At 42.8% G+C, this 16,230-nt stretch overlaps 1 protein-coding gene across 2 annotated transcripts in view; it reads right to left on the bottom strand.

The window, feature by feature from the left end:
• The window catches only part of ATF2 (activating transcription factor 2), a 106,441-nt gene extending 91,740 nt beyond the window's left edge, over positions 1 to 14,701 (bottom strand). The window contains exon 1 of one of the 2 annotated variants that reach the window (XM_059704021.1): positions 14,538 to 14,701. The gene's annotated coding sequence lies outside the window, so the exon portion shown is untranslated. The remainder of the gene's footprint in view (positions 1 to 14,537) is intronic. The other variant, XM_059704020.1, reaches the window with a different exon arrangement.
• Between the last annotated feature and the right edge of the window lie 1,529 nt (positions 14,702 to 16,230).

The following is a 16,230-nucleotide window of genomic DNA, read 5'->3' as shown; positions in this document are numbered from 1 at the left end:
TTCTCTATAATAGAAGTGTCAGAGATAAAAGAAAATTAGTAAAATGTATATGAAAATCATCTTCCTGTCAGAGTCTGAGGTGCGCCACGGGAACCAGAGTCAAGTCCCCACCCACCCATGTGTGCCTTGAAATCGTGTGAGACCCAGACCCGGCTGGCCCCACCCCCATTGGGCTAGATCCAGACCCGGCTGGTCCCATCCCATCAAGCCCCGCTGGGTGGGAGGTGTGGCCTCAGGTCCCCCAGCCCGGGCCTGGAGGCGTGCCTTGAGGTCCCCCATCAAGCCCTGCCAGGTTGGGGGCACGGCCTGAGTTCCCCCAGCTTGGCGCTGGGGCGGGGGGCACAGCCTCAGGTCCCCTGCCCCGGCCCAGCGCCACACAGCCTCAGGTCCCTGCTGATTGCTCATTAAGGCTCATTATGGGAACTTGGCCTCCACTGTGGGTGCAGCTATCTTGTGTTCTGGGATCCTCCGCCTCTGCTGTGGGCGCAGCCATCTTGTTATGGAGTTATGGGATGGTCTATTTGCATATTCCATCTTTGTTAGATAGAATTAAGTTTTAAGGATGGAAGTATGGCAATACTTCCAAAAATGAAGCATCCTATCCTATATAATAAAAGGCTAATATGCCAACTTCCTGCGTCCTCCCGCCCTGGGCAGCCCGGCCAATGACCCCGATCGGTGCAGGCTGGCTGGACCCCACCTGTGTACGAATTTGTGCACTGGGCCTCTAGTTTTACCATAATAGAAGGGAGAGGTAGTCATAGACGACAGGTGAAATGGCAGTACGAAATCTTAGCATCAAAATTGTTAGTTCAGATTATAGTGTTTCTTCTGTCAGTGCTACCAACACTGACAGAAGAAATAACATCCATGGGACCTAGTTTATGTGATTCTTATTTGGAAACAGCTTGACTTTTGTATACCTGAATCAAAATTAGGTTCAGCTGTGAGTGACAGAAAACTCAAAGAAACAATGGCTTAAATGATTCTGAAGTTTATGTCTATCATATAAACACAGGCAGTCCAGAACTGTGATCATTAGTAGTCTACGCTCTTTCTATTTTGTTCTTTTGCCACCCTTAACATGTAACTGCTCAAGGTATAGTCATTACATCTTTTGATCAGACAAGAAGAAGGAGTACAAGGAGATAAGCAATAGCCTCCCTTTAGGGAAATTTTTCAGAAATCTCACAGGAAACTTCTATTTACCTTCCATAGGCTCAAACTTAATCACATGGCCACAGCTAGCAGGAAATCTGGGAAATATATTTTTTTATTTCACCATATGCTCAGCTAATAAGGAAAAAGAAAAGAATGAATATTAGTGGACAATTAGTGTTTCATTCATTTCATTCTAAAATGTGAGATGGCTGGATACCTGTAGAGCTGCCTTAGCAGTCTACTGAAGGGAGCTTTCAAAAGCAGAAAGCCCTGCCCAGTGATCAAGGAACAAGACCAATGTCCACAAGGACTACTCTAAATACACAAGGCCAATCTGTAGGTGACAGAGGAGAAAATCTGAAGACCACAATAACAATGCTAGAGTAAAGAAACAATCTATACAGTTGTACTTTAGGAGGGTAAACTCATTCAAGCAGTCCACAAAACACAGAATTATTCAGGACCATTATGCAAGCATGGGAGTGCCCAAGGCGAGACTGGGTAAGAACTTGGCAGAAAGCTCAGTTACAAAATGCATTAGGGAAAGGCAGTGAACTCAGAAGCAAGATGTTAAAAGGGAAAGTAGACTTTCCTCTCCCATTATTAGGTCATGTATGAACTTCAGAGATTTCCCTATTGTACACTGTTGGAAAGAGGGTTGTACTTTACCTTGAATAAAGTTGGCTGAAATAGCCTTAGTATATTTAAAACTGATGCAAATACCAGAAGCAAGGAAGACTCTCGTTTCTACTCTATCCTGACTACTGTGTACATGTTTCTTATATTTGGATTTAACTAAACTGTGGGTAAGGGGTAGGATCTCTGCTGAAGGGGGCAAACACTGCTAATGGCAAGGCAAGTATTCTGGAAAAAGGTAGATATTGTGCCAGGAAATAGGGCACAAAAGGTAGCTTGAGAAAGGAATTCTTTTGGACATGGACTCAGAGGAGTCTAACATACTCAAAGGCAATCTTGGTTGGAAGAGAGAAGTTGGCTTCTGGCCTTGAGAGAGGATGGGAGCTAGGCAAAAGGGGGGCACTCTCTCCAGGCAGCAGTGTTCAAACAGGTGTATATAAGGCTTTCCAAAAGACATCTGAACACGTTTTAAGAAAATCAATTCCAGTATCTTCAACTTCCCTATGTTTGCTTTCCTAAAAATGATCTGCCTACTTTCCTTAAGTCCTCAGTCTTCCACACTGCAAAAGAAACCCATCTCTCTCTCTCAGATCAAAGCCTATTACAATACATTGCCCCAGGTTGTAAAATCCTCCAGGGAACAAAAGATAATTTAAGATGTCTTAAAGCCTCCATTAATCAAGGTACCATTAAACCTCAGACTTGTCTTTTCCTGTCTTATTTTTGTTAAAACAAAGCATGGCTTTAAGAATACTGTTTTGCCCTATATTTAGGAATGTTCTGAATTCAGATATATTGCATAGTGTAATGACTGTAACAATAAAAAACAGTCTCATTTAATGATTTCCATTCTCACAATATTCTCCAAAAATGAATTGTCCTGACAGAGCGCTCCAAAGAACAAAACAAAGAGGAAATCGGTAAGAAACTTTGAAAAGTTTAATTTGCATTTGTTGCAGAGACAAAGGGTGATCAATAATTACTTTAAAATATTAAAATACACTGGATTCAAGTAAAATTGTTAGAGAAGTGTAAATTAAATAAAACTTCAATAAGAAAAAGGAACAACAAAAATTTCCAACTGTTTTGCCAGGCTGTTAAGGTTCAGTGCATGAGAGTCGACCTATGAACCTGGAGGTCACGGTTCGATTCCTAGTCAGGGCACATGCCCCGGTTTGCAGGCTTGATAGGAGGCAGCCAGTCAATGATTCTTTCTCATCATTGATGTTTCTCTTTCTTTCCCCATTTCCCTTCCTCTCTGAAATCAATAAAAATATTTTTAAAAAGATGAATTCAAGTTTTTTTAAGTGAACATATCAAGATTTTATTGTCACATAATAAAACAAAACATGTAACTTAGATCACCTGGCTCTTACTTTCCCAGTTCAAAATATATACATATCTTAAAAGGCACCATTCTCTTAGATCTGCAGTTAGGCTCAACTCATTCAAGCTTCAACACAATCTTCTTGTAGTTTCAGCCTTTTTGCAGAAAACTGGCTTAGTCTGCCCACCTCAGCCACTCTCCTTCCTGTCATAATGCCACTTTGCCTGCACATACAGAGAATCCTTGCCCTTCTTATACTGTATGGCTTTGTAGGGTTGATGCTTGCCACTCTTACAGAAAGTATTGAAGGGGTGTTAGGAACTTCACAATGTTTGCAAGAGTGCTATCGACATGGAAAGTGAAGTTTGTTTTTTAAAATCAATAATAGTATCAAATCACCCTGGAAACTGGGTACTTACAAAATAGTGGTATCAATATCTAGAAAAGCCAGAAATTATACTTTTCCCAACTTTTAAAATCAAATTTCTTTTCAGGTGCATATGAGTGTAGTAGGTAGAATGGTCCCCCAAAGATGCCCACACCTAAATTCCTGGAAACTGTGAACAGGTTATGTTACATGGCAAAATGGATTTTGCAGATGTAAAAAGATTACAGATCCTAAAATAACATTACCTGAGTTATCTATCCAGGGGGCCCAATATAATTACGTGAGCAGAGAACTTTCTCCCTCTGGAATCAGTGATTCAGCAGCTGCAGCCTCAGTCAGAGTACAAGTGTGGGAGAGACCCGATCTGCCATTACTGAAGGGGGGCAGCAAAGACCAGACCTGGCTGGCAGTCAGCAAGAAAGGAGGGACCTCAGTCCTACAACTGCATTCAGCCAACAATCTGAATGAACCTGGAAGTGAATTCTTCCCCAGAGACTGCAAAAAAGAAATGCAGCTCTGCCAACACATTGATTTTGTCTTTGTAAGACCCTAAGCTAAGGTGCCCAGGAGGATAAGCTTGTGTCCCAAGGCTTCAAGGGCATCACCATCTTACAGAGTTTTCTCTGTGCTATTATTTCCTTACTAGAGGCCCAGTGCATCAATTTGTGCACCAGTGGGGTCCCTCGGCCTGGCCTGTGGGATGGGACTGAAATCGGCTCTCTGACATCCCCCCGAGGAGTCCCAGATTACGAGGGGGCGCAGGCCAGGCCAAGGGATCCCACCGGTACACGATCGGGGCTGGAGAGGGATGCGGGAGGTTGGCTGGCCGAGGAGGGACCGTGGGAGGGCTCCAGAGCGTGTCCGGCCCATCTCACTCAATCCCGATCAGCGGGACTCCAGCAGCAAGCTAACCTACCAGTTGGAGCATCTGCTCCCCGGTGGTCAGTGCATGTCACAGCGACTGGTCGAGGGTCTACTGTTTGCCCCCTGGTGGTCATTGCATGTCATAGCAAGTGGTTGAGTATCCTTAGCATATCATTAGCATATTATGCTTTGATTGGTTGAACGGACAACTGGATGACCAGACAATTAGCATATAAGCCTTTATTATATAGGATATCTTGGTCAAGCACCACAAAAATGCATGAATTAATCCTAGAGTTCACTTTGGAAACAACAAAATAACAAACTTTAAACTAAGAGTTTGAAAACCTGCAGCTATGAGCTGGAAGGACTTCATTCCCTTTTCAATATTTCTATTATTAGGGAAATTTTAAATAGTATGATTTCACTGCAATCCTCTCTATTAAAAAACAATATACCAGTTTCAGGGTTGCCAAAAAGAATAAGTGAAATATGTGTAAAATAGTACAGTGCATGGTACTCATACATTATCCAGTAAGTTTATTAGAAGTTTCACTGCATTTTATTGACTTTAAGTGTACATTTTCTTAATTAATGCTATGCTTACTGCCTTCTTTATTTTTAAAGCTAGAAACTGAGACCTACATGTGTAGTTTAAGTTTTAGAAGATTTTTACATTAACCTCTAACCCAAACGTTATTTGGTACATAACGTTTAGTTCATCAATGTAATTAAATCAAACTCCTGAGATGTAAAAAAAATATAAGCCCAGCTTTAACAGGGAAAGCAGCAGTTTTTAATTTTTCCCCAATTACAGCAGACATGACAGATGTCCTTCACACATATCACAACTCCCATGAGTATACTAAAGTTCTGATGAAATTCCTCAAAGTTAATGGGACACATAGAGAGTATCACAGACTTTTCTCAATATTGTATTCATGAAAGTGCATTATTAATATCTGAATGGTGATGTCAGCCCCATATCTCAAAATATTCTTTAATAAAAATCATAAGTCTAATTTAAATTTCATTTTTAAAGGGAGTTTTGATTATTCACAGATCTCTAATCACTAGGTAAGGTAAGGCAAACAAGTCTAAAATTTTTATAGTTTAAAATTACAACAGATCATTAGAAATATATAAATACAAAGAACTTACAGACTAATGGTTATGAATATGAACAGTGCTAATTTATATTTTTACAAGTAACATTATAGATTTGGTAATTGTATCTATTATCTATCCTATCTAATAAAAGAGAAACATGGTAATTGGCGTACAACCGCTACCCTTCCCATTGGCTAATCAGGGCAATATGCAAATTAACTGCCAGCCAAGATGGCAGCTGGCAGCCAGGCAGCTTGAAACTAACATGAGGCTTGCTTGCTTCAGTGACGGAGGACTCCAACGTTCCCCGCCTGTGGCTGCAGGCCTCTGAGCTGCAACTCTAAGGAACTATGTAATAAATATAGAAGCTAAACAAAACCCCAGAAACCTGCTTTAGTCCGCCGGGCTTCAGCCAGCAGGATCGCAACACTGTAAGCAAAGGCCAGAAACCTACTTTCAGCAGCTGAGGCCTAAGAGCTGGAGCCAAGCCTCAAAGCTAAAGCTGGCCCAAAATAAAAAAAAAAAGAAAAAATAAAAAAAGGAGCGGTTGGGAGCTTCAATCACCCCCAGCCTGAAAACAGCCCTCAGCCCCTCACCCAGGCTGGCCAGGCACCCCAGTGGGGACCCTCACCCTGAAGGGTGTGTGACCAGCTGCAAACAGCCATCATCCCCTCACCCAGGCTGGCCAGGCACCCCAGTGGGGATCCCCACCCTGATCCAGGACACCCTTCAGGGCAAACCAGCCGGCACCACCCGTGCACCAGGCCTCTACCCTATATAGTAAAAGGGTAATATGCCTCCCAGCACCGGGATCAGCGTGACAGGGGGCAGCGCCCAAACCCCCTGATCGTCCTGCGGCTCTGTGTGTGACAGGGGGTGGGGCCACAACCTCCCTATCCACCCTGCTCTGTTCGTGACAGGGGAAGGCGCCTCAACCCTCTGATCAGCCCTGCTCTGTGCCTGATAGGGGGGAGCTCCCCAACCCCCTGATCGCCCTGCGGCTCTGTGTGTGACAGGGTGCGGCGCCCCAACCCCCTGATCGGCCCTGCTCTGTGTGTGACAGGGTGCGGCGCCCCAACCCCGCCCCCCACGGGCCCTGCTCTGTGTGTGACGGGGTAGAGCCATAACCTCCCCATCGGCCCTACCCTGAGTGTGAGAGTGGCGGCGCCCCAACCCCCTGATCGGCCCTGCTCTGTGGGTGATAGAGGGCGGCGCCCCAATCCCCTGATGGGCCCTGCTCTGTGCGTGACAGGGTACAGAGCCCTACCCCCGATGGGCCCTGCTCTGTGACAGGGGGCAGCGCCCCAACCCCCTGATTGGCCCTGCTCTGTGCGTGACGGGGTGGTGCCGCAACCTCCCCATTGACCCTGTCTTGAGTGTGACAGGGGACGGTGCCCCAACCCCCCAATCGGCCCTACCCTGAGCGTGACTGAGGGTGGCATCACAACCTCCCAATCGCCCTGCTCTGTGCATGACAGGGGGCGGTGCCCCAACTCCCCAATCGGCCCTGCTCTGAGCCCAACCAGGGGCTGCACCTAGGGATTGGGCCTGCCTTCCGCCTCCCGGGAGCAGGCCTAAGCCAGCAGGGCGTTATCTCCCGAGGGGTCCCAGACTGGGAGAGGGCACAGGCCGGGCTGAGGGACCCCCCTCCCCACCAAGTGCACAAATTTTTGTGCACTGGGCCTCTAGTATATATATATATAAAAGGCTAAGCGACTATCCGACCGTCTGATCGGCCGGTAATATGATGCGCACTGACTACTAGGGGGCAGATGCTCAACACAGGAGCTGCTAAGCTGCGGTGACTTAGCAGCGATGGTTCTCGGGTGACATACCCCAGAACCAGAGAGGAGGGAGCCCGATTCCGGGGGGGGGGGGTGTTACCCGAGAACCGCCCTCTTACAATTCAGGACCCGTTGGGGGATGTCGGAGAGCTGGTTTCAGCCCGATCCCTGCAGGCCAGGTTGAGGGACTCCACCTGACGGAGGGACCCTGCTCACTCTGCAGATGCTGTGCAGGGACCTCAGGAAGTTGGCTCCAGGACATGTCCGGCCCATCTCACCCAGTCCCGCTCCGCTGGCCACCTTCATTTCAATGTGCACGAATCCGTGCACTAGAGCACTAATATAAAATAATGTCCAATAAATTATTTTTGTTGAAGGTAGATGTATAAAATGTACTTATCTATCATTGTTTTTGTTTTACTAAAAACCTGTCTTTTGTAAAAGTAAAAAAAAACACAAATTGATAGCTCCCCAAGTATTACAACAATTCATAGTTGTCACTGCTATTAAAAGTACGTAAATAATTTCTCAGTATGAAGAAGACACAAATAAGATAAGGTATGAATTATGTACAATGCCCATTACAACAATGGTAAGCTCACCTCTCTCGATTCCTCTCAAAGTATGCCAAAATTTAAGGAAGTGAAAGAGATATTACTACAGAAATAACCATCAATTAAACACCTATATTTCAACAATCATTAAAAACCTTCCTTAACAATGATAAAAGACACCACCAGTGACTTTCGACACTGGTTAAGAACTAATGATGTAGTTATATTAGTTGAATAGTTAGTAAAGAATTCAAAAGAACATTAGAAATGTGGTTCTTGCCAAAACCGGTTTGGCTCAGTGGATAGAGCATCGGCCTGCGGACTGAAAGGTCCCAGGTTCGATTCCGGTCAAGGGCATGTACCTGGGTTGCGGGCATATCCCCAGTGGGAGATGTGCAGGAGGCAGCTGATTGATGTTTCTCTCTCATCGATGTTTCTAATTCTCTATCTCTCTCCCTTCCTCTCTGTAAAAAATCAATAAAATATATTTTAAAAAAAGAAAAAAAAAGAAAGAAATGTGGTTCTTTAATTAAAATCATCTCTTCCACTATAGTGGGAAAGAAATGGAAAGTCTCTCTGAAATGTTTATAAGTGGGGTTGGTAGAACAGAAAAAATAAGAATTGGATTTTATGGCCCTGACCGGTTTGGCTTAGTGGATAGAGCATCAGCCTGTGGACTGAAGGGTCCCAGGTTCGATTCCGGTCAAGGGCATGTACCTCGGTTGGGGGTGCTTCCCCAGTGAGGAGTGTGCAGGAGGCAGCTGATCGATGTTTCTCTCTCATCGATGTTTCTAACTCTATCCCTCTCCCTTCCTCTCTGTTAAAAAATCAATAAAATATATTAATAAAAAGAATTGGATTTTATGGAAATCACAAATAATTCCTTATCAAAAAATATAGATATGCTATACTGCATGTGTTTTATATAGAAAAGCCTGATTTGGGGTGAAGGGGTGTATATGAAACAAAAACGATGATATATCCTCTCACATGGATTTACGAAAATGCTAAGGTGGTAAATTCTACCACAAATTATAAATTCCTAGGGAAACCAACTATATTGCCAAAGCTACCAAATAGATGGTTGATGTCTGCCTTCATGTCACACCACACATGTGCCAGGAGGGGCTGTGATAGATTATTATTATTTTTGCATGAACTTTAACAATAATAATTACCACAGCACATACTGAGTACTCATTAAGTTTCTGACAGTGTTTCAAACATTGTACATACGTTAATTATTTCAATTATCACAACAAGCTAGAAGTTATATATTGTTATTCTTAAGGATAAGGAATCAGGCACAGAGAAATTATTTGCTCAAGGTGTCGCAATGGTAGAACCATGACAACCTGGCTCCTAATAACTTGCCTAAGACACTGATTACATACTTACTATGTACCAGAAAATGATATGGAGGCAGCAATAACTCAATTTGGCTATATAATATGCATATTCTTTATTTCAAAGGTTATCTATGTGGAAATGTCATTATGAATTTTAATAGCTCATAAATCTACGTATAGTTCATAAAGTATTATATTAAAACAAACTAGCATAAGACATGCCACATATAATCTATGTAAAACTGCAAGCTCATAAATCTACGTATAGTTCATAAAGTATTATATTAAAACAAACTAGCATAAGACATGCCACATATAATCTATGTAAAACTGCATAAAATTTAAGAATTATTATTAGACTGTCAAAAATTTTAGTAATCCTTAAGAAAAAGTCAGTGAAATGACAGAAAATATGGAATATATCTGTTCCAGCACATAGATCACTGGTTGACAAATAACTAGAGATTGATATGGTCAACTAAATCAAACTGCTAAGTAATGCAACTTATTCCATTAATAATTCCTAATTAAATAATTATTTGTTAATAAGCACAACTGTAAAGTTGGTGAAATTATAACAAAACTGATGCATTCATATTCTGATGGTGTAAATTTGTTCAAATGTTTGGGGAAGCAAAAAATTAGCAACTGGGGAAACATTTATATCCTCTGACCTAGTCATCTCATTTGAGAATAGTATCCAATGGAAACAATTCAAAATAAGTACATGCACAGAGATGCTCAATTCACTGTTAAAGTAGGCAAAAAGTGAAGATAAGTATTTTCCTATTGGGTATTTAAAATTGAGGACATTTTAACTGTCATTTGGTAAATGTCATGTAATCATTAAATATTATAAAATTTAGCCGAAACCGGTTTGGCTCAGTGGATAGAGCGTCGGCCTGCGGACTGAAAGGTCCCGGGTTCGATTCCGGTCAAGGGCATGTACCTGGGTTGCGGGCACATCCCCAGTAGGAGATGTGCAGGAGGCAGCTGATTGATGTTTCTCTCTCATCGATGTTTCCAACTCTCTATCTCTCTCCCTTCCTCTCTGTAAAAAATCAATAAAATATATTTTAAAAAAAATAAAAAAAATAAAATTCAGATAATATGGGGAAATGTTAATGATATAAAAGTAAAATAAAACTAAATTCTGTATTATAATTCTGTAAAAACTATAACACACATGCACAAATTAGAAGGCAACAAAAATAATAAAAAAGGCCCTGGCTGGTGTGGTTCAATTGTTAGAGCACTGGCAGGAGAACCACTGAAGGGTCGAGGGTTTGATTCCTGGTCAAGGGCACATACTTTGGTTGCAGGTTCAATCCCCAACTCTGGTCCAGTGAGGGAGACAACCAATCCATGTGTCTCTCTGACATCGATGTTTCTATCTTTCCCTTTCTCTTTCTCGCCCTCCTCCTACCCTCCCCTCCCTCTAAAAAATAAAAAATAAAAATAAAAAATCAATGGGAAAAATATCCTCCGGTGAAGATTAACAAAAAAATAAAATGAAAATAATTATCTGTTAATAGGGCAAAATTGGAGTTGATTTCTAGTAACATTATTCTAATAAATGTTCAATAAATAAAAGGAAACACACTAGTCCAAACAGTAGAATTAAAACCCCCCACAAAGCTATAAAACTGAAATAGCAAAGGTTTAGGTTCAGTTAGATGAACTAAAGAACATTTAGGGAACATATTTATAAATTTAATTAATTATACATGACGGTAACCATATACTACCAAAATAGCCAAAATGCACTTGGTATTTTGCCAAATGGCTTTTGCTAATTATTATCATTCCCACCCTGTCTTTCCCCATTAATCTTATTGAGCATCTCTGTGGTAATAACCTACTACTAGTATTGATAGTGTTTTTATTCCTTAGATACCAAGACAGAAAAATGGGTGAGAACCCCTATTTTTAAGATACAGAATACAGAGATGGGTGACTAGGCCTTGCCCCCAAAACATTCTACTTATTTACATCCTTTCCTGTTACAAAGTTTTTAATCACTTTACTACCACTGCAAACTGCCAAGGAAAAAAACAGCATCACCAAATGTACTTAAAAATGTAAGTAAAGACAACAGTTTTAAGGTTGTTAAAAAGAATAAATGAAAATAGTATATATGTATATATAATTATATGATATATATTTATAATATATGCAAAACAATTCCAATTGTTGCTGACTTTAAATATCCACAAACTCCCTTAAATTTCTATGAAACTGTATCTTATTCTATACTTTTTAATCCTGAGCTTAAGAATCAGAACAAAAAAACCCAAAATGTTTTATGGGGTTTACCCCTAGATAGAAATAGGTAAATACTATCACTACTACCTCAATATTAAAAAATTAAGAGAACATGCAGCATTTTAGATAATTTCTTAGTCTCAAAGAATAGGGGTGAGTATAGGTTAAATACAGAAATACTATGTTAAACTGACTACAACAAAGAAAATTTGGGGGTTTGTACAATATATTTTAGTTACAGAGAATAGCATAACAAGTACTGATTTTTACAAGGATTAGTTGCATATCCAATTTTTGTTATCTACTGGTTTTTAAATGAGAGATTCTATTATTTGCCCTGGGTGACACAGTGAGATCCACAAACTTGATCTAACAATCTAACATACCAGCAGAGAACATAAAAATCATTGAAGTCCAACTTTTCCAAAATACAAAAATTTAGGTAGAAAAAATGTAGATGATTTCTTGAGTTAACGCTACTTTTTAAAATTTATTTTATTTTATTATTTTTTAAATATATTTTTACTGATTTCAGAGAGGAAGGGAGAGAGAGAGAAATATCAATGATGAGAGAGGATCAATGATTGGCTGCCTCCTGCACGCCGCCTACTGGGGATCAAGCCCGCAACCCCGGCATGTGCCCTTGACTGGAATTGAACCTGGGACCCTTCAGTCTGCAGGCTGACCCTCTATCCACTGAGACAAACCAGCTAGGGCAATGCTAGTTTTAAATAGTAGGTGTTTGATGCGTAGCATATAACTTTTTAGTATTCATATAGCTTCTAAGTCCTGAAGTATAATACTAATAAAAAGTATCCCTGCAAAATATTAAAGGGCTGACATAATAACCATTTCTACTGTTATCTTAGTTTAAAAACATGAAACAGCCCAGTCGGTGTGGTTCAGTGGTTGAGCACTGACCTATGAACCAGGTCACCGTTAGATTCCCAGTCAGGGCATATGCCAGGGGTGCAGGCTTGATCCCCAGTAGGGGGCGTGCAGGAGAAACCCATCAATGGTTCTCTCTCATCATTGATGTTTCTATCTCCCTCTCCCTCTCCCTTCCTCTCTAAAATCAATAAAAATATATTAAAAAAACGACAACACATGAAACCAATACTCCCAAGTAAAAAAGTAAATGCAGGAATTTCTGGAATGCATGTTTATGTACCTTAAAAACAGACATGCAAACGACTCTTTCTGAAAACGCCTTCCTTACTTGTCAGTAAATACAAACACCTAAATTCGAAATTATCACAATATTGTATTTTAAATAATTAAAAACTTAATGGCAGTAGCATCTTCTCAAAGCAAGCTTAAACATGTTTTAGGAAAGCAACATATCCACCATAAATTTGGAAGATTCTCATAATTACTTTACAAAGACTAGGACTCTTAATTGTAATTCAATTGGTGGCCCTGAAGATGCATGAATTTTCTTGACTCTGTTTCTTGATCCTCTATTTTTTAACATACTTTACATCAGTGTTCCTGCAATTTTGAAAAAAATAATGTTTGCCATGGATTCCTTAGTCAGTGTAACACATTAAGAGATATAATTGCTACTGTAGGTGTCTTTCGGGGCACTTAACCTGAAAGTCAACCCTAGGATTGACTTTTTAACAAGCTTCTCACCTTCACAGCTTTGGTACAAAAGGCCAAGGATACATGGTTAAAGATTATGCCTAGAAAGACTATTGCTGACAATGCCAGTGATGATGAATTTCTTCAACTAGGACATGCGCTCAGAGGAAGAGTTTCTGTTCTCATTTCAAATATATACATTAAATTCGTGCATTGTTACCGTTTCCATGATTTAAAATTCCTAAGAAATTACAGCTTTCACATTATAATTTAAGGATGAGTCCATAGGCCTACCATCCATCAGGAGTAATCCCTTTTACTCCATCATATGCACTTCACTGTTGCTCTTGTCTTCACCAGTTTTAAGACGCCCCATTAAACGCGGACAATTTCACACCACATGAGGGCACACAAATAGTCCCCCGCGCCTACACCCTCTCCTCCTCCAGTGTCGGTTCAAGGAGGAACACAGAACACACACTCTCTCTCACACACACACACACACACACACACACACACACACACACACACACATTCTCTCTCTCACACACACACACACTTACACACTCACACACACATTCTCTCTCTCTCTCACACACACACACTTACACACACACACTCTCACACACATTCACACACACACTCACACACACACACACATTCACACACACGCACATTCACACACACACTCATACATACACACACACATTCACACACACACACTCACACTCACTCACGCACACTCGGCTCTGGTCCCTAGGGCATCAATACAAAACACAGGTTATTTCCCAACAGAAGCTCCGCAGTCCATCCAGGGAGGTGAAATGTAGGGGTTTGGGGGGGGGGAGAGAATACAATAATCAATACGCACCCACACCTCAGCCCCGCCCCACCGGGAAGAAGTGGGGGTGGGGGTGGCGGGAGTGTGCGAGGGCAGAACGGGCAGAAAAGGCCGACTTCCAACTCCAGGGTCCCCCGCAGCGCGAACCCCTGACCCTGTTCCAGTCGCGCCTCCCTCGGCTCCATCCCCGCCACCATCGCATCCACCGCCCCCAGCCTCCGAGTCCGAGGCGGGGAGACCGAGCCAAGCCTCTTCCTGCTGCATCCCAGGTCTGGAGGAGGCCCGTCTCCCTGAAACCCGAGCATCCCCGACCTGTGCCCAGGAACCTCTGAACCGACCAAAGAAGATAAACCGGGGGGGAGGGGTCTAAGAGGAGCCGTTATCCCTTTTTCCTCCTCGTTAGGAAAGCGCGCGAGCGGGGAGGGGCCGGACCGACGAAGAGCAGTTACCTAACGGGCCGGCCGCGCCGCTCGGGCGCTGCAGCCGACGCGGTGCGGCCGCGGAGGTGGCAGCACCGTGAACCGCCCGGAGGGCCAGGCACTGAGGCGGGAGCGCCCGAGGTGATGGGAAGCGGGGGGTGGGGACCAGGGTGAGCGGCGTCGCCATGTTAGCGCCTGCTTTCTCCGTATCCCGACCGCCTCCAGTCCTGCGGCCCTCTCCCCATCACTACTCACCTGTCTAAGTCACTAATTCATGCTTCTTTCGGTCGCCGGGAAGACCCGACCTCCGCCGTGTTTACAAACTACCCTTGCAGGAAAGGGCTGAACGGCACTTTAAAGGCCACGGACTCCCACAGGCTTCCGTCCTCTCTCGCGAGATCGGATTGACAACCCTTCTCCCCGCCCTCTCCCGGCATCCCCCCTTTTCTCCTCGGGCCCCGCCCCTCCGTGCACACGCCCCTCCTCGCCTTCTTTCAGACGGAGCGCCTCCGTGTCAGGTGATTTCATCAGGTTTAAGGGAAGGGGCGGGACTTCAGGAAGGCGGGATTGAGGGGGCGGGGACCAAGGAACACTCGGTAGCTGGTGATTGGACAAAGAGCACGAAGGGCGGGAAGCAGAGCTGGAGGGGGCGCGACCAGGGAGCCAACACCAGAGTGTGTGGTAGCACAGGACCTGCGGAAGCCTGTGATTGGCAGCCGGCTGGGGGCGGGGCACTAGAGCAGGTGGATGTGGAGGTCGCGGGAAGGAGCTGGCGGTGTGCGGGGAGGGAAGGTGCGAGTGGCCGGGCGGAGAGCGGGGACTCGTCCCCCGAGCCCAGCCCCGGAGGCACCGTATTTCCGTCTTTGTCACTTCCCGGCCCTGGGTAGGAAAAAGGTATAAAGCGGTGGGAGCCGCGCGCCTGAGCCCACCTTCCTGCCACCCTGAAACCTGCGAAGGGGAGCGTCGGTGAACTGAGATTTGGAAGAGGCGGAGTTTGCCGGAAATAACCCCAAACCCCCATATGCTAAAGCGGGAAAGTCAGATAAGTCAGTTCTGGAAAGAAAAGGAAAAGCCTTCGCTCTCAGTGGCCTTTGTTCGCATTTCACTAAGCTATAACTAGATTCTTCCGACTCCTAAGCGTCTAGTAGTATATGATGGTAGCATATAATTATGTTTTAAGTAACTTAAGAAAAGGACACACAATGCCTTCTGTAACAGTAATTTAAAACAATGCAAGAACTTGTTTGTAAGAGAAAGTCTTCCATATTTTGGTGTATCCTATATTATCAATTTTCCTTTATTTAGTAGTTACAGATACGTATCAATATTAGTAGAAATAGTTTCAACCCGTAAAACAACTATTTTAGAGAGGACCAAAGGACACTAAATTAGAATATGGCATAGAAATAGCACTCTTTCCACAATATTATCCCACTGCTTAATATGTTAAATTAACATGAGAGACAAAAGAAACCATACAGGGGTGGGCAAAAGTAGGTTTACACTTGTGAGTAGCAAAACACAGGGTTTATTCTTGTATTTTTATTTATTAATTATTGTGTTATTTGTGTTCTTTATTATTTTGTATCCTTTCTTATGATTTATCTTTAGGTAATGATGGCTGGTAATTTACCTGCTTTTGCCCACCCCTGTATTTATTTCTTTGCCACTGACACACGTAAACTCCTAAAAACACCAAAATAAGTACAGTGCTGAGATTATTTCTTTTAATGTTGCTCTATTATTATCTATACAACTTAAATATTTAGATGTTAAGTGTATAGATATTGATTGTTCAATAAATACACATTGGCATAAATTGAGAAGTATGATCAGGCCCCTGTGGAAATTTGCATTATTGATAAATGGGAAGTCTTTTCAGTATCTTGTGTTTTCATTTATTAAGTGCTCATTTCTAGTCCATAACAAAATTATGAATACAGTTTAT

This window comes from Myotis daubentonii, chromosome 7 (genome assembly GCF_963259705.1).
Source record: "Myotis daubentonii chromosome 7, mMyoDau2.1, whole genome shotgun sequence".
NCBI lineage: Eukaryota > Metazoa > Chordata > Mammalia > Chiroptera > Vespertilionidae > Myotis > Myotis daubentonii.
The sequence above is the reverse complement of the archived record's forward strand: the minus strand, read 5'-3'. Positions and strand labels throughout refer to the sequence as shown.